General features: G+C 35.3%; 1 pseudogene; it reads left to right on the top strand.

Moving 5' to 3' along the window:
• The first annotated feature begins 3964 nt into the window (after positions 1-3964).
• LOC146888760 (uncharacterized) lies at positions 3965-4987 on the top strand (annotated as a pseudogene).
• Positions 4988-19411: the final 14424 nt, after the last annotated feature.

A 19411-nucleotide genomic window follows, 5' to 3' on the forward strand; every position in this document is an offset into this window, starting at 1 on the left:
CATGACAACTAGAACACCTTTGGAAACTGTAATTTGTCCATCTTTTCCTGAAAAATTGTACCCTTGTTTGTCTAAGGTACCAACAGAGATCAGGTTCTTTCGCAAGCCAGGAACATACCAAGCATCAAACGTTCTAACAATGCCATCATACATTTTTATCTGCACAACGCCACTTCCTTTCACACCAAGCTCCTTATCATCACCCAACTTTACACTGCCATTCTATTCTTTAAATGAACTAAACAACTCCTTGTTAAAAGTCATGTGATTAGAAGCACCGGTATCCATGACCCATGTATCAGTAGAACCAATAGTGCTGACCGTCAAAACATCTCCGCCATCTCCTTCATCTGAGCTCTCACCTGAGACAACTGCACTAGAACGGGCAACAATTGCTCTGACATTATTATTTCCTTCTTTCTTCAGTTGTGGAAAATTCTTCCTTATGTGCCCCACCTCTTTGCACTTGTAACATCTCACTTTCTTTGACTTTGAAAGTGAATTACTGCGCGTATGACCCTTGCTACTATTTCCTCTTTCCATGCTTCTGCCTCTGCTAACTATCAAGCCTGCATCATCCCCATTAGAACTAGAGACTCTTCTCTTCAGTTCTTTAGATTGCAAACTGTCTTTCACGTTGTTGACAGTAATACTATCCCTGCCATACAACATAGTATCAATAAAATTTTCATATGATTTCGGCAGAGAACATAACAAAATAATAGCTTGATCCTCATCATCAATTTTAACTCCAATACTCTGTAGATCCAAGATAACTCGATTAAAGTTATCAAGATGATCTCTCACAGATATATTCTCAGACATCTGCAACGTATAGAGACGTTGTTTCTGATACAACCGATTGGTTAGAGATTTTTTCTGGAATTTATCTTCCAACATCGTCCACATCCCTGCAGCTGTTGTCTCTTCACCCACCTCTCTTAGAACTTCATCAGTCAAACTCAAGAGAATCAAACTGTGTGCTTTTTCCAACATCAAGTTCTTCGCATCATCTGTCATAGTCGCTGGTAATTGATATGCACCCTCTAGTGCTGCAACGCACCCCTAATGCACCAGAACCGCCTTCATCTTCAATTTCCACAAAGTGAAATCATTCGATCCATTGAATTTATCAATATCGAATTTGTACGAAGACATTGCGTTTCTCCAGAGTAGGTCCCTACTGTAACCTAGAGCTCTTGATACCACTTGTTATGACAAGATGAAAAGAAACAGATTAAGAGAAAAAGAAGACACACAAATTTACGTGGTTCAGTCAATGTGACCTACGTCCACGGGGCAGTTCAAGAGTTTCTTATCTTATAAAAGAGTAAAAAATAACAGCCCCTTTAAACCTCATTACAACCCATAACTATATCATAAATATATGAAGTAAGGAAGATGAAGGGACAACATAATATTCAAGGCATCTTAACAGATAATTTGTTAAGACATAATCTTGATGTAATGCACATAGAAAAAAAATTTCTTTGAGAACATATTCAATACTGTTATGAAAGTGACGGGAAAAACAAAAGACAATGAGAAGGCAAGCGAAAAGACTTGGAGTTGAAGGTTCAAGATAATGGGAAAATATTAAAGCCTAAAGCGAATTACACTTTAACTCCAGATGAAGCTAAATCGGTTTGTCGGTGGATAAAGGAACTTAAGATGCCAGATGGTTATTGTTCCAACTTGGCTAGATGTGCTGATGTTGAAAAGGGAAGAATCTATGGAATGAAAAGTCATGATTGCCATGTATTCATGGAGTCATTACTTCCTATTGCATTTAGTGCTTTGCCCATTCATGTTTTAAATCCTCTTACTGAAATTAGCCACTTTTTCAAAGATTTGTGCTCTGCAACATTAAAAGAGGAATCCCTAAGAAGAATGGAGGAAAATATTCCAATTATTCTCTGAAAATTAGAGAGAATATTCCCTCCTGGATTATTTGATTCCATGGAACATCTCCCTGTTCATCTCCCCCATGAAGCATTGTTGGGTGGACCAGTGCAATACAGATGGATGTATCCTTTTGAAAGGTACTAAAGGACCTCCCTATTCATATTTATAATTAATTTTGTCACCAATTTTTTTCATCATGATGTATTTTTTTATTTGTATAGATTCATGGGTGATTCAAAATGATCAATAAAAAATAAAGCAAGAGTTGAAGGTTCTATTTGTGCATCTTATTTACACCGTGAGACAACATACTTTTGTTCTCATTACTTCAACAACTTCATGTTGTCACCACGCAATTGGAGGAATGAAGTTGAATGTTAAAGAGATGTGTCAACGTTGTCTGTTTTTCAGCAACAAAGTCGATATGCAGGGAGAGAATCGATTCATTGGCTAACTGATGCCGAGTTAAAATCTGCTCATGTTCATGTGTTAATCAATTGCACTGAAGTCAAACCATATCTTGAGTAAGTTATATCCTCCTTTGTTAACAAATTTGTGGTCAATTATATGTAAGCCTATAATTAATTTACCATTGCAATCTATTTTCACCAACTCATTCCTTACGGGCTTGCAAATACCTGAGACCTAAGGGATTTGTCAAATTGGCCAATGAAATGTGTCAAAGAATGGCACACGTACTTCGTGAATAGGTACAAGTTCCATACTAACACATGGAGCAAAGGGAAAAAGACTATAAATAGCGGTGTTCATGTGAAGGGCCTTACCGAAGGAGGTGAAAATGATTTTTATGGGATCATTCATAGAATATATGAACTAGAGTACAATACTTCTAATAAACCGAATAAAGTTGCACTTTTTTTTTGTGAATGGTTTGATCCCTCAAGAAAAGGTACAAGAGTAGATCCTAAATATAACATTGTGGACATTCACATGACTTCAAGGTACCAACCATTTTATCCATTTATTTTAGCATACAATGTTAGACAAGTATATTATGTACAATATCCACCATCTCGAAAAGACAATCGTGGTTGGTGTGTTGCAATTAAAACAAAGCTGAGAGGTCGCATTGAATCAAATGAGGTGGAAGATGATGTCCCTTACCAAGTTGATGAAATGTCCCATGTGAACGAAGTAATTGAAGTAGAACGTGTATCGGGATTTCATCACATAGAAGGTCATGATGAAGAGTTGGAACAACAAGAGGAGGAAGAAGAAGATGATGAAGAAGAAGAAGAAGAAGAACAAGAAGAAGAACAAGAAGAAGAAGAAGAAGAAAAGGAGGAGGAATATCTAGATGAAGAGAAGATGAAACTGAAAAAGAAGAAGTGGAGGAAGAGGAGGATGACGATGAGGGTGAAAGTGATGATAATGACTAACTTTGTCTTTTTTGTTTTAGTACTTAACTTTTTAATATGTTTGTTTTTTTTTTTCATTTCATTAGAACTTTTTGTTGTTGTACTTCAAGTTGTGTAATATGTCTAATGAATAGTTATTAAGTTGGTATATTTGTTTGTTATTATACACCATCTTAATTTGTTTGACACTTAGATCCTATACTCCATACACCATGTCATCGGGAGATCCACCTCGACCACCCCCAGTTGACAAGGGGAAAGGTATTGCAAAAACAAGAAAGAGACGTAATAATTATGTGCTTCGGATTCCAGTCAGACCCATCACCCCTACCCCGGGCTTACATATGCCATCCTTATCTTCCCCACCTCCACCCACAGGGTTACATAACCCAACATCTATCCCGACGATTCATATGCCGTCCTCCTCTTCTCAACCTCCACCCACAAGGTTGCATACCCCTATTGTTGCTCCCAGGCCCCCTTCTGTACCACCCTCCCATATACCATCCTCATCTTCCTCAGCTCCACACACTGGGTTACATACCCCTTCTACAAACATTGGAGCATCCCCATCACCTCATATTGTACCATCCCCAGTCTCCATTGGTGGCCCATCTTCTGCCGTTGGTCAGCAGTCTGCACCATCCCAATTGCAGGTGATATAGTTGCCCCCACAGCCTATGGTTGATGCTGATTTAGATGTAGAACCTGAGCTGTTTAGAGATGCTAGAACGGCTAGAGAAAGGCCATAATGGATTCCTAATGATGTGTGGACAAGGCTGCTAGAACATTGGAATTCTCCAAGTTATCGGAGCAAATGTATTGCAGCAAAAAAGAATAGGGCTTCTGAAACAGGTGGGACCCTACACACAGGTGGATCCATTACCACTTACGAGCATGCCCTTCGTATGGTAAACACATTAACTGTTTGTATTTGTCACATTTTCACTACATTTTTAAAGTTTGAAATCAAATCAAATCTAACTCTATAACATTTTGTTGCAGGCACGTGAGTTGGGACGCCATGTCTTTCTTGATGAAGTCTTTCAGCAGACACATATCCGAAAGGGTATTGGCGAGTATGTGGATGAGAGGTCTAGGAAGACAAATGTAAGTCTCTTTTACTGTTCAATATTATTTACTCTTAAATGTATCCCACCACAGAATAATAATTGTTCATTGTTTACTTACAGGAAGAATTTCAGACTAGGCTTTCTCAAGTTAGATCTGAGGTTTCCTCATGTGCTGATGGAACACAAGAGCAGTCCTCTGTTGATCCTACACAGGACGAGAATATCAGGACTAGGTGTTGGATTGAGACAGTAGGAGGGAAAAAGAAAGGAATACTTTATGGGGCTGGTCAACTTGTTTCAAAATATACAGGTCTAAATGAAAGCTTGAACCAAGTACCAGCTTCTTCCTCTTCTAATACTGAGGACCTCACTAATATTAGGCAGCAACTATCACGCAGCCTAGAGGAAAATGAGCATTTGAGGTCTGAGTTTCGATCCTTTCAGTCACTAGTCCTGCAATATCTCCCTCCTGATGCTAAGGCTCGTCTTCAGCAGCCACAGCCACAGCCACAACAACCAAACCCTACTCAACCAAACTCTGAAATCCCTCCACCCCATTCTCAGCAACAAAATAATGAAGAGGACGATAACCTAAATGAAGAATCTTCTCCTAATTATGAAGATTATTAGCTTTTCATGTTCTTAAAATAAAATTTGTTCAAAATTTACTTAATAAACTTATGTACTATTAGTCCTTCTTGGTATTGGTCGTGCTTATGTAATATTTGACAAACTTTCCTGTGATACATATTATTTTCTCTGTTTTATGAACAATTTAGTGTGTCATTTGATATATATTGTCATAGAGTTTGATAATGATACAATATTTGATATACTAGAATGCTGGACTGCTGGATTTGTCTGTATTGAAATTTTCTATATGCAGGTATTTTGGAATGTCTAAAAAACAAACCAACCCAGACCAAATTTTTTATCTTACCGACGAAATTATCGACGGACATATCCTCGGTAATTACCGACGGACATATCCATCAGTAATGACATGGACTCCATGAATGGATTTACTGACGGATATGTCCGTCGGTAATTCCTGATGGACATATCCGTCGGAAATAACCGACGGAAAGGACAACGAATATTTCTGTCGGTAATTACCGGCGGATTTCAATAATCCGTCGGTAAATGATTACCGACGAGCAGTTTATCGACAAATATTTTGCCGTCGAAAGTCCGTCGGTAAAACATCATTACCGACGAATTATGGCTATTACCGACAGATTCTGACCGTCGATAATTAACGTTTTTCTGGTAGTTATTTAGCAAAAGCCATAAGGTTGAACCATATAGCATTCCTCATAGTATATTTCAACTAGTGTGTTTCAACACCATCAGACACATTCTATTTGAGTGTTTGAATTTCTTACAAGAAGCTCTCTAGACAGCAATGGACTCAAGAGTAAGAGTTGGAGGCTCTTCTTCTCTCAAAGAAGAGTCCTTATTGATAAGTGTCAGATACAAGTCCAAAGATTCTTTCTAGTCCTCAAAATTTGTCTCATTCAAAGTTTTGACCGAAGTCAATTACATAATCAAAGAAGCTGATATCAAAACGACAAAGAAACATCTAATATGCACAATTATTGTGCATTAAAAGTTTAATGTTTCTAAATACACAGTCAAACAAGCATGCCTATAATACCAAATTTCTCATCCAATATCTTGCCTAAGGGTACCGAATCATAATAAATAAGAAATATAATTAAGAAATAAAAGACGATGCACAACTCATGTAACAAAAAATCTAGTACCGATAGGGTACAAGACAAATAATTGGCAAAAGATAAAATTCAAAGTACATTACATAAAAAAATAAAATAAAACACATTAACAACCACATACCAATAGGACATGATTAACATTAATGTAATATAAAATTGATTAATGAGATAATTAAATTATCTTATTCACACCAAATTTCGTATAATTATACTCACGATAAGTGAGTTCACAATCATATAAAATTATATCACTCATGCTTAACAAAATATAATAAAATTATATTATGCATGAACAACCCCTTAAATAATTACATAAACATTTACAAATAAAGGTAAAAAAATTTAATGGGTTAAAAAATTTAATTCAGATATAAACATGCTAACCGAGAAAGCACAATGTGCTAACAAGTTACCAAACTAACAAAAACGTGTACAAAAATATTTCAGATCCAAAAGTCAAGAATACATTATATAAAATTAAATTTTATTCTTGAAAATAATTAAATTACTTCAGTTACACAAAATTTCATATAATTACACCCACAATCGATGAGATAAAAATCATCTGAAATTATATTACTCATCTAATTCTAATTAAACTTGAAGGCTTAATTAATTCAACGTCACTACAACATTGGTTTCTCAATATATGGCTGTGGCTTCAAATGCATAAATCAATTAGCAATTCTTTTTAAAGCTATGTAACTTGATAATTACAGCTGACAAGGTTTACATTTCATCTTTGATGCCATTCATTATTCAATATTCAATTTAAGGCAATGCAATCGCTTAACCTTTCTTGTAACTTTTCATGAATCAAATTGTGTCCCACCTTATGGGATTCGTCACAAAAGTAAGAAAAACCATTGGCACTTCTTTCATTCATAAAAGTTGGTGTTCATGTTCGTGTTGAGCGAGGCTTACGAGTTTCAAAATATTAAACCACAAATGACTTCACTAGTGGTAGTGGTTTAGGCCCTAATATGCCCTTATTCTTGTTGAATTGCCACAAACATTCCAATGACAGAGATGTATTAGCCACTTCATACATCCCAGCTAACACAAAAGTTTTTTTCACTGTCATGGACTGAAACATACACACCAACAATTAAATTCCTTTCTTTAATCAAGAAGAAAATAACTAACATATATTGTTCAAAAAGGTTTAAGCTATTAATAATTGCTTCAAAAGATTCATGACATTCAATCACTGATGTTGTCTGCCCAAGCATCACCTTTTCAAATTGCTTCATTATGCGCATACACATTCACTAAAACCAATCTTATGGCAAACACAAATCGCGAAAACAAATATTCTTCTCAACCCCATATCGTGAACCATCACCCCGAAACAACACAGCAACGCGAACAGATCCACCGCCAGTCCCCACCGTGATAGAGAAGGAGGCCATCGCAACGAACCAAACGAAGACCGCCACTGCTGCAGAACGCGCCTCATCAGGGAAGCCCTTTCAACGTCGTAAAAACAGATAAGGGAAACCATCTTCTTGCTGTTGCTGAAGAACTAGATCAGTGCTTGCAAAATCTGCAAACCAAAAACCAGATCTACAAGAGCGCCTCTCAGTAGCCATTGTAAATCGTACATCACCTATGATGACGAACTAAAACGCCGTTGTCGTGAATTAGCGCACCATCGCGAACCTTGGACAATGAAGTCAGCGGATCAACGTCGCGAGTTGTAGATCTTTCGCGCGCCACCATTGCAAGAGATTGAACCACCACTGGTGATAGGATGACAATACACTATTTTTTTTGCAGTAAATTGGTATGAGTAGAAACAGTTTGGCATCATGCAGACCAGATCTTGTCTCCTACGGTGACAGTAGCAACCTGCAATGAAAGCTACGTGTTTGGCTAGCTAGAATTTTATTTGGAGGCCTGACAGAACGTCCAAAGCTGGTTTATTGCAAGTGCATTGGTCCATTTGAGTTAGTTGCCACGTGAAGGAGTGAGAGCAGGTTGGGTAGTTGTAGTAACTGGTTCATTCCTCAAACGTGCCATTTGTACAATGGTAATAACTTCAAGTTTGATATGTGGTTATTGAATTGGTGCATTTTGTGGCCAAGTGTAGTGATATGAATTAATTTAGTCATTCCTAAAATGTTCCAACGGCGAAACTCATCTTATGGTCTCAAGCCTTCAACTAGTGATTTTTCTCATTCATCTTTATATAAGGACTCGGTCACTAGAAATCTTGAAAGTGTCAAGAGATTGGAAAATAGGGATACACCTAGTGCTTATCTAGCTATAGTGGAAGATGCCAATGGCATGGTGTCACGCATAATACTTAATAATGGTCGGATAGGTAAGCTTAGATGAAGGCACACCCATGACTGCGACTCAATGTCAGGAAATAGAACAAGTACTCTTCGATGTGCCAAAATGTGAAGGTTATGGTGAACACAAATTTTATAGGGTGAAATTGTATTTGTTATGTATAAATTATTTTTTCTAATTAATTTTTTTTTCTTCATATCATTTTTTTTACTCAAAACAAGCACTCATAATAATATATTAAAAAAAACAAAAGTTACCTTTAGTCAGAGTGCTCCTCTACGCTATTTCAATGACTTAAAATATTCATTAATTGAATCAGAACTGAAACTAGTTGTAATATCCCTTTCAATGAAAATTAACTCAATTACATGTAACATTGAAAACATCCAAGTCGGGCCGTCCACTTGGTTTTTTACAAAAAAAGATAGCATAGTAAGCAATATGCAGTATCTTTTAGTGACGAATATCCAAAGAAGAGTTTGATCAATAATTAGAGCATGATTTTATGATCTCTAATAGATAGAGATATGTTTAGAGCGTAGGAAAACCACATACAAGAGGAAAACATATTGCTTCAAAAAAAGGATAAAAAGTGAACTTACTCAAGAATAAATTATTTGGGCCAAAATGTTTCTTAACTCCTCAATTTTGTCATAGTACAATTTGATTTTGAAAATAATAAGGAATTGATCGTGAAAATTAAAATGTAAATAAGAGGAGAGAAAGAGATGGAGGCACGAAAGAGAGATAAACCAAATAAAGAAGTATAAGAAATTATAATAGAGAGGGAAAACATGATTTTTAAATTTTAAAAAAACTTTTTCAAACTAAATAAATATAAATAAAGAAATAATATATAAATATATAAAAAAATAAAATAAAAAATCGTTGAAATTAATATAAATAAAATAATAATATATAAATATTCTTTTTTAAAATATAGGTTAAATTACCCTTTTGGTCTCTCTATTTGTCATGAAATTTCATTTTGGTCCTTACGTTTTTCGTTGTGTCAATTTGGTCATCATTTTCTTAAAAATGACTCAATTTGGTCCTCACCGTTAACTTTGACCAGACGATGTTGAAGTCAATGCCACGTGTCAATTTTTGGTTTTTTTTAATTTTTATAACATTTTTTGAATTTTTTTTTTATTTTTTTTGTAATTTTTTCTTTTTGACACTTGTCACTTCACAGTTGTGCCATGTGTCAAAGTGACTCAATTTGGTCCCTATATTTGTTTTTAGTTTCAATTTAGTCCCAATTTTTGTAAAAATGAAGCAATATTGTCCTTCCTCAAATTGACACTAAATTTACTTTTTTATAAATTTTATGGTGATATTCTTACTAAAATTAACGTTTTTATTAAATATTTCTACAAATATTTTAAATTAACTTTAAATTCTACACAAAACATTAGACTTTGATTTTGTTTTGAACTTGAAATTTAGTTCCTAAATTTATGTGTGACAAGTTATTTGATTTTTAATCTTTACCAAGTTTGTATAATATGATACACTTGATGTCTTTATATATGATGACAAAATTGTTAATTTTTGAAATTAAGTTTGGGGTTTAACTTTGTTTAATAATGAAACTAAAAAAAAAGTATTTAAATTTTTTTTATAAATATTTAATAAAAATGTCAATTTTATTAAGAATATCATCATAAGTTGTATACAAAGATTAAATTGAGTCTCAATCTAAGGAGGGACAATATTGCTTCATTTTTACAAAAAATGAGACTAAATTGAAACTAAAAACAAATATAGGGACCAAATTGAGTCACTTTGACACGTGGTACAACGGCGAAATGACAAGTGTCAAAAATAAATAAAAAATTCAAAAAATAAAAATAAAAAAATTCAAAAAAAATCAAAAAATATTAAAAAAATTCAAAAAACCAGAAATTGACACGTGGCATTGACTTTAACACCGTTTGGTCAAAGTTAACGGTGAGGAACAAATTGAGTCATTTTTAAGAAAATGAGGACCAAATTGAGACAACAAAAAACGTGAGGACCAAAATGAAATTTCATGACAAATAGAGAGACCAAAAGGGTAATTTAACCTAAAATATATATAAAAAAGAAAAAGAAAAAATCGTTGAGGGAGCTGTGCTCCCCCTTGTCACACTTATGGTCCACCGTTGGTTATGGATACGAACTTCGTCAATGTCCCAATTGGGAAACAAGTCCCATCACTCATGGAGCTCTCAAGGAATACATTATATGCTTGAAAGAGGTGGAGAGGAATGCTATGTAAAAGCTAAAAGTGCTAAAAACGAGGAAAAGAGAAAAACAAGAATGAAATCTAAAGCAAAAACGAAAGAAGAAAGCCCTAGAGGAAATGAGAGAAAGGGAAGAAAAAGATAGGAAGGAGAGAGGGGAAGAAGAAAATAGAGCGAGAGAGAAATATATTAAGCCATATCTTCTTGTTTTATTTCCCAGGAAAGACTTGTACATCAGGAAGCAATGGCAGAAATAAAGAGGTGAAGAAAGGATGATAGCGAAGGAAGAAACTAACATGGAAGAACATGAACATGTTCCCAATAATCTACTTGTGTGGCTGTGTTTTTAAGAGAGCACTTAGAACATTCATAGGCACTTTTTTCTTTTGTGATTTATATGGATGTTCTTCTTTCTTATCCCAATATGGATCTTCTTCTTTCTTGTCCCAATTTGCATGGAATATTGGTGATGGAATCTTTGATGTGTTTTTCAAGTTAGTCTTTGATCCATAAGGACGATCTTCCCACACCTTGATAATAAGAGACTGGCCTATCACAGAATCCAAATCTCAATTTAGATAGCATTTTGTTTATATATTTTTTGGTTTTGTGTACTTCAACACTTATGTTTGTATGTTTGTTTATAAGTACTCAAGCGCCAGAATTCGAGGTCGAATTCTCTCCAAGAAGGGGAGGATGATGGATGCACAATAAGTCGCAAAGAACCGAGACCAGCGCAGCCCAAGCTAGGGGCTTCCTTCAAGATGCCCAACTGCCAATATAATACCTAGCAGGCGACCTAGTCACATGATTTTAGAAGACCTACACGTGTTGAAGTTTTGCTTTAATTAATGTCTTGTAATTATAAGTTGACTTTGTTTAAGTGTGAATTAATCTTTTTAGGTCAAATTACCCTCAAACTATAAATATGAGGGTACCTTATTTGTAAAGACAAATTTGATGAATTTGAGAGTTTCTCTACACCTTCGAGTGTGTCAAAAGCACGACATTGTGCGCTGCTCCTTTATTGATGGGTATAGTTCATTTCCTCGTAATGTCTCACAACGTTCTTTATCCCTTTTTGTCTTACTTTATTCTGACATTTAGGGACCCAATTGTTCAGAGTTGTTTTGTATACTTCAATCCTTTTCCAACGAAGTTAAAAATCAATTTGGGATTTCTATTCGAACTTTGGACAGTGGTAAGGGCAATGAATACCTTTCATATTATTTAAACATTTTATGGCTTAACATTCTTCATCAAACCTCATGTGCTTATACACCTCAACTATGCGGTGGTTGAGAGCAAGAATAGACATCTTATTGAAATCACTCAGTTTTAATTCATCGTGAGCTTCCTTAGTATTTTTGGGGTGATGTTCTCATTACATGTTATCTTATTAATCATATGCCATCTTTAGTTTTAGATACCAAAATCCCTCATTTTATTTTGTTTCCCCACGAACCTCTTCATCCCTTATCCCATAAATATTTTGGGTTTACATGTTTTTTTTTTCATAATTTTAGTCATTGTCTCGATAAATGTTCTCCTACGACACACATATGTGTCTTTTTAGGATTCACTAGATCACAAAAAGGATATAATTGCTTCTCTCATTCTCTTAACCATTATTTTTTTTTCAACTGATGTCACATTCGGTGAGTCTTCTCTTTGCTTTAAGTCTCATTCTTCATTATGCATGTCTCCATTTACTATAATCAATATTCTTGTTATTTATTATACTCTTGTTGTGTCTACTGCACCTCTGGATTCTCCATCTCAACCAACCCTTCACGTGCATAGTTGACAACAGTGTTCTCATCATTAACCACTAACCCTCAGGCTCCGACAATAAAATCAAAATTTCCAATTGCCCTCCATAAAGGTATACATTTTACCTATAATCCATCTCCTCATTACACTACTTTGAGTTACCATAAATTATCTCCATCTTTTCATACCTTCCTTTCGAGAATTTCTACTATGTCAATTCCAAAAATTTGTGAGTGATGCCTTAGCCTATCTTGGTTGGTGTCAAGCCATTTTCGATGAAATCAATGCTCTTCAAAATAGTGGAACTTGGGAGCTCATCCCATTATCGTATAGGAAATCCATTGTTGGTTGTAGGTGGGTCTTTACTATAAAAGTTGGTCTTGATTGTGGCAAAATATTACAGTTTTTTTTATTTGGATTATGGTGGTACTTTTTCTTTGGTGGTAAAGATGGCTTTTGTTCGCTTATTTATAGCCATGACTACTTTTCAACAATTGGATGTTAAAGATGATTTTCTTAATGGAGATGTGAAAGAAGAAATTTATATGGAGGAAGCTTCAAATTTTTTTGCTCAAGGGGAGTCTTTTGGATTAGTATGTCATCTTCGCAAATCTTTATATGGTTTGAAACAGTCTTATAGGGCTTAGTTTGGAAAATTAATAGTGTTGTTCAACAATTTGGCATGACTCATTGTGAGACAGATCGTCCATTCTTTTATCATCACTCAAGTGTTGAGTTAATCTATTTAATAGTATATGTTGATTATATTGTTCTTACAAGTAGTGATCACGATCACATATCCCAGATGAAAAAACACTTTTGTAACCACTTTCAGACCAAAGATCTTGGCAAACTCAGATATTACTTGAGGATTGAAGTAGGACAAACCAACAATGGTATTCTTAGATCTCAAAGGAAGTATGAATTAGATATTTTTGGAGGAATCTTGGTTGATGAACTCAAAACTTATTGGCACGCCCATGATCCTAACACCAAACTCCTACCTAATTTAGAGGAGCCTTTCTCAGATCCTGAGAAGTACAGAAGATTAGTTGGAAAATTGAATTATCTTATTGTTACTCATCCTGACATTTTCTTTACTATCAATGTAGTTAGTCAATTTCACAATTCCCCATGTGCAGATCATTTGATGGCATACCCCCTAGCCATGACCAAGCACATTCAAAAAGAGCTAGAGGCATCTATGCAAGTTGAAGCAAAGTTCTTTTGGTTTAGGCCATTTAGGATTATCTCTAGTAGGTTAGGAATATTTAGACCTTATATTAAGGGTTATGTAGTGTAGGATTTATTTTAGGCCTTGTATTAAGGGCCAAGGAGTGTAGAGTTTTTAAACAATCTTTCTTAAGTTGTAAGGCAATGTTTGCATCTAACTTAAGTTAATATAGGGTGATTAGTTTTGTAACCCTAGCTTTATGGAGAGGAATGGTGTCCACATGGCAAGCTCTTAGTATAGAGTTTTCTTACAAAGGTAGTGACCATGTTTCATTTTCCTAATGGATAACTTTTGCTGAAATGGCTTTCCACATGACACTCTAGGAGCAGAGAGTTTTTCAAAAATTTAGAGTGCTACACGTCATGCTTTCCATTACTAATATGAGATTTTTAGGATTTGGTGCAAGGTTGCATTTTTAGGTTTTTTGGTCTACTTTGGAGACACCTTACTCTATAAATAGAGGTGTCTCACCCATGTTTTTTTCACCTATGAATTGAGTAAAGTTATACTACCAAAATTTTGTCATACTACTCATTTAGGTCACCAAAAGGCTAGAGCATCCCATGTGGTCTCCTCTAGTCACCCTTCTCTTGAGTTAGCCCAACCTCTCTTGAGAATACATTAAACACCACCATAGCCTCTCCCTTTGCTTAAGTCATATAGCTTGGAGAAGGATCCACCATCTCTCCATTCCAAACACCATTAAACTGAGACACCCACCACCATTTTCCATAGCTTCCGGATGACCATCTTCCTTAGAGGTTGATGAAGGATTATCTTGTTTCCTTTTAAGATTATGAATATGGTGAAGAGTTGTTTAAGGAAAACTCAAGGAAATCCCCACTGGACATTAAGATAGCAAGCTATCTAGATGTGAAGGTTCCTTTCCAAGAGTTCAATAGGAGAAGAGATAGTTTAAGGTGCTTAGAAACGAAAATAGCAAGAACATAACCAAAAACGAAAATGCATTGAAAGAAGAAGAACAAATAAAATGGAAGACAAGATAATAATGGTGATGGAAGTGGAGCACGCCACTCATAGAGGGGGCAAAGCCAAACCAAGCTCTAGAGATGAGTGTATGGTGCCGCCACTTGCATAGCAAGATAAGGCAAGAGTTTTTCCTCTCCTTGGGAGGAGGGATAGCTCATAAAAAAAGAGGTTGAAAACAAGAGTGTTTAGATTCAAAGTATTCAACCCTTTTACATGTTTAGGAGCACCCCTTATATAGAAGAGTTTAGGGGTCTCTAAGCAAATAAAAGATACCTAAGGATGTCTCTACAAAAACCTAACCCTAGCTTCTAGAAACTAGGTCAAATAAGGTTACAAAAATGAGAGACAAAAGAGCCAACTATGGTGTGTGCAAGGCTAATTTCGTTCTAGCACAAAAGGAGACAAAGAATGTGTCTCATATGTCTCCAGAAAGTAGCCAAAGTGTGCTAAAAACAAAGGAGATCAAAGGTACATAGGTACACTATCTTCATGCCTTTTACTTTATGCTTTATGCCTTTGCTTTACTCTCTCCTCCACATCATTTATGCTCCCCAATCACCATGTACCACCTAGCATTGCTTTCTTACTCCTAATTAACCTACAAAGCAAATAAACATAGATTAGCATGTTGGCTTAAGTCAAGTCACTATAGTCAACAAGTCAAACCTAGTCAAAGGTCAACAAGTCAACTAAAGTTGATTCAACTAAGTCAACTTTGGGAATCAAAAATAACAAACACAAATGAAAGGGATGAAGGATTAGTGAACTTCCTTTCTAAACATTCCTAGTCTTCTTAAGTATGTGCCTCCATCCTTGGTTGGGGTCAATCCTTCATCAGAGGTCTCCATCTTAGCTTGAGCCATATAACTTGGAAGGAGCCCCTACATCATTTGGTAATCAAAGCTTAGGTTATTTTTCTTTTTCTTTTTGTTTCCCTAACCTTGGCTTGTTATAGCTATCTTGGAATAGTTCAAATCAACCTCCTTTACACACAAAACCGAGTTGGCAGTAAACATTTACGATTTTCACAATCAAACTACATCTAGCTTGGAGCTCCAAAAAATATGTTCTTATAGTCAAAAGATAGTCCTTTGAGTCTAGTTTCCAACAAAAAATAAGCAACACATTTGGAGTTTTATGGAGAGAGTTATAGGAAAAATAGTTAGCAAAGGTCAGAGCTGCCATAATCAACATTTTTCATGGTTCTATTTTCTACTACGTATTGAACCATTCAGTTTTTGTGCTTAGGATTCCATATTTTGTTTTGTTTGTGTGCTTTTATTTTTGTTGAGTCTTGTTTCATGTTACCATTTGGTCATATCATATTTGTTGGGTCATTTTTATTTTGAAATTCATCCTTATTCTCTAGATTCATGTTAGTCCTTTACCTGTAATTTTCTCTTAATGTATCTTGAAAAAAAATCATAAAAGTATATGCTCAACTTGGTTTTCAAAACCGCACTATATAAATCCATTTGAGTGCTTTTACTTTGCATTTTTAAGTTCATACTTGTCATTAGACTCTTAGCAAGTTCTTAAAGTTAAGTTTCCATTATTTCTTGCTGATTTTCATGCTTAATTTGATTCTAGTAGCTATATTTCTTCCATTTTTGTGTGTCTTGAACTTTTGAGCTTTCAAAAGAGTTTCTCAAATCAAATTTGTAGTGTGTAATGGTGTTTATGTGTGCTGAAAAGAAAAGAGAAGAGACAAAAGGTACAAAAGAAAAAACATGACATCTAAGACACTTCAAAGCTCAACCAATCGGTGAAAATGGCTTGGAATGGCTTCAAGATAGATTGCATTTCCAACAATGTTAATTCTATCACATTTTTCTTTTATGCCAAACTTCAATCCATAATAGCAAAAATTAAACGGCAAAACTCATGGAATTTGACATGAAAGGACGCACATGACTTAAGACAACAAGTATATGATGCTCAAATGAAAAATTAAACCCAAATAACAAAAGATCGCCAAAAGTAAATGAGAACTCACTTAACAAAACATAAAAATGTTGCACCATAATATTTTTAAATTCCTAATGAAAAGCACCAAATGATTCAAGGAGAAAGTGAGTTTGAATCATCATACAACCATGTGAACACAAGATAAACAATGGAAATAAGCAAGACAAGCAAAAATTAAGTGAACACAACACGAAAATAATGAAGAAACCAAGAACTTAGCTTAAACCGTGAGGTTGTGGCTTGAGTTGGCTCTAGATACCACTTGATGAGTTTCCTTGGGCATGTGGGCTGGAATGAAAAGACTCCATGGAGGATTTGTGTTGAAGCAATTGAGAGAAAAAAGGTTGAAGTGTGGCGGATTGGGTGGTGGTGGGTAAACCCTAAAGAGGTTGGACCAACTTTAAAGGAAGAGGGCTAGAGGAGCTTTTAGAAGAATGCTCCAGCTAGGTGAATATCAAAGGAATTTTTTATTGGGCCTAGGGCTAGGCCCAAGTCATCATTAAGTTAAAACTCCTTTTGTGAAGCCTTGTTTCATTTAATACCTTTTCTTGCTTTTCCCTAGGACTCTTCTCGATTTTGGCTTGTTTTTTGTGTAGAGACTTCTCTTTTGAGGTGCACCAGAAGCCTTGAGGAAGAGACAAGAAGAGAAGGAGTGAAACACCTTGGAGACAAACAAGCACCATTTTGATTGTCTTTTAATTTTGAGTTGTAAAATTGTGTTGTTTTAAAACTTGTATTCATGGAATTGTTAGGTATCTTGAGGGAGTCTTTGGTGCTCAACATCATCTCCTAACTTGAACCTTTAAACCATATCTTTGGGGGAGTCTTTGGTGAGGTTTTGAAGGTCTAAGTGCCTTTAAACTTTACCATTAGGCTGTAAAGATAGTGTAATTGTTTTCCTTAATTGCTTTCTTTTTTTGCTTATAGTTTAGTGTGTATCTACTTGTGTCTCATACCTAATTCCATTTGAGAAGTTAGGTGCAACAAGGCTTGAGGTAACTTTGGCTAGGAAAGACTTAGATTTTAAGTAATCCTTTCCTAGAAGTAAACTTGAGATCCTTAAAATCTCTTAAGGAATTTATTTTTTAAATACAAGTTTGTTTGTGCATTGCATATTTTGAAAACTTTAAGGATGTATAAGCCCACTTCTAAGGTTCCTTCTTTTCAAATTGGTAGTAATTCTAGAGAAGAGGCATAACCAAGTTTACAACATTTGGCCAAAGAACTAACTAAAAATTTGGCAAAGGCAAGAAACTCTTTTGAAAGAAAAAGAAAGAGTTGAAAGAGATCAATACTTTGCCACCTTAGAAGAGGAACTTAAAGTTCTTAATAAAAAAACAAGTAAAGGTCCAAGAAGATTTAAGAAAAAGTAGGAGTAGGAGTTCAAAAACTCCCACACAAATAACACAATTTGAGGAGAATAGTAGAATTGTTAATCGACACTATCAACCTCCTCCACCTAGAGTACTAGAAGGGAGCGTGAAAGAGAGCAACCACCATGAGAGATTAGGGTAGACTTTCCTTATTTCCATTGGAAAGAAGATGTTGAGGCATACCTAGATTGGGAGATGAAGGTAGAACAAATTTTTGAGTGCCATCAAATCATGGAAGATAGGAAAGTTTCCCTAGCCACTCTAAGCTTCCAAGGGAATGCCATGTATTGGTGGACTTACCTAGTGAGAGAAAGAAGACTCTCCAATTGCCCCCAAGTCCAATATTGGAATGACTTGAAAAGTGCTTTAAGAAGAAGACACATACCTTCCTACTACCATAGAAAGCTTATGGACAAACTCCACAGGCTCCAACAAATAAACATGAGTGTGGAAAAGTATAAACAAAAGAGGGAACTCAATATGATGAGGGCGGGAATTAGAGAGGACGAAGAGACAATTTTCTCTAGGTTTCTTAGTGGTCTCATTCTTGAAATTAGAGATAGAGTGGAATTGTTGCCCTAGCAAGACTTAAATGATTTGGTACAAATTTGTATTAAGGTAGAGTAGCAACTTTTGAGAAAATGTTTGAAAATTCTCCAGTCTAACTCTTATGTTAAGAAAGACTACAAAAGGGAGTGTAAGTAAATGGTAGAAGAAGACCCCTCTAAGAACCTAGAGAAGGAAAAGGAGAAAGAAAGACCAAGGGTGGGAACATCATTGAACACTCACACTAGAGACATTAAGTGTTTCAAGTGTCTTCGTAGAGGTTATGTTGCATCACAATGCCCCACCAAAAGAATAGTGATCTTAAGGGATGTTGACATGTATAGTAGCCAAAATGAAAAGTGTGATGGTGAGAGTGAGGATGAATGTAAGAACAAGAGTGAGGATGCCTACCCTTGCAATGGGGATCTTCTTATGATAAAAAAAAACTCTCCATAATCAACCTAGTCCCCAGAAACTAACAAAGAAAAAACATCTTTCATATAAGATGTAAACTTTTAGAAAATACATGTTATCTCATTGTGGATAGTGGTTATGTTGCAATTGTTGTAGCACTAGGATGGTTGAAAAGATAATATTAACTATCTTGTCCCATCCACAACCTTACAAACTTTGATGGATTAATAATGATGAGGACATAGTAGTATCAACAAGTGGAGGTTATGTTTTCCATAGGGAATTTTGAGGATAGGGTGCTATGTTATGAAAGTTTGTCACATCTTGTTGGGAAGGCCTTGGCTTTTTGAAAGAGAACCATATGTAGGTTTAAAATGTCTTTCTTAGCCAAGAAGAGGGATTGAATTGGTTGAATACTAAAAATTATGTTCAATTAAAACTTGTAAAAAACTTTTTAATTTGAATTCAATTAACCAACAAATCAGAGTTGTATT

This window comes from Vigna unguiculata, chromosome 1, assembly GCF_037176805.1.
Source record: "Vigna unguiculata cultivar grain cowpea cultivar isolate G323 ecotype 2 chromosome 1, ASM3717680v1, whole genome shotgun sequence".
Classification (NCBI taxonomy): domain Eukaryota; kingdom Viridiplantae; phylum Streptophyta; class Magnoliopsida; order Fabales; family Fabaceae; genus Vigna; species Vigna unguiculata.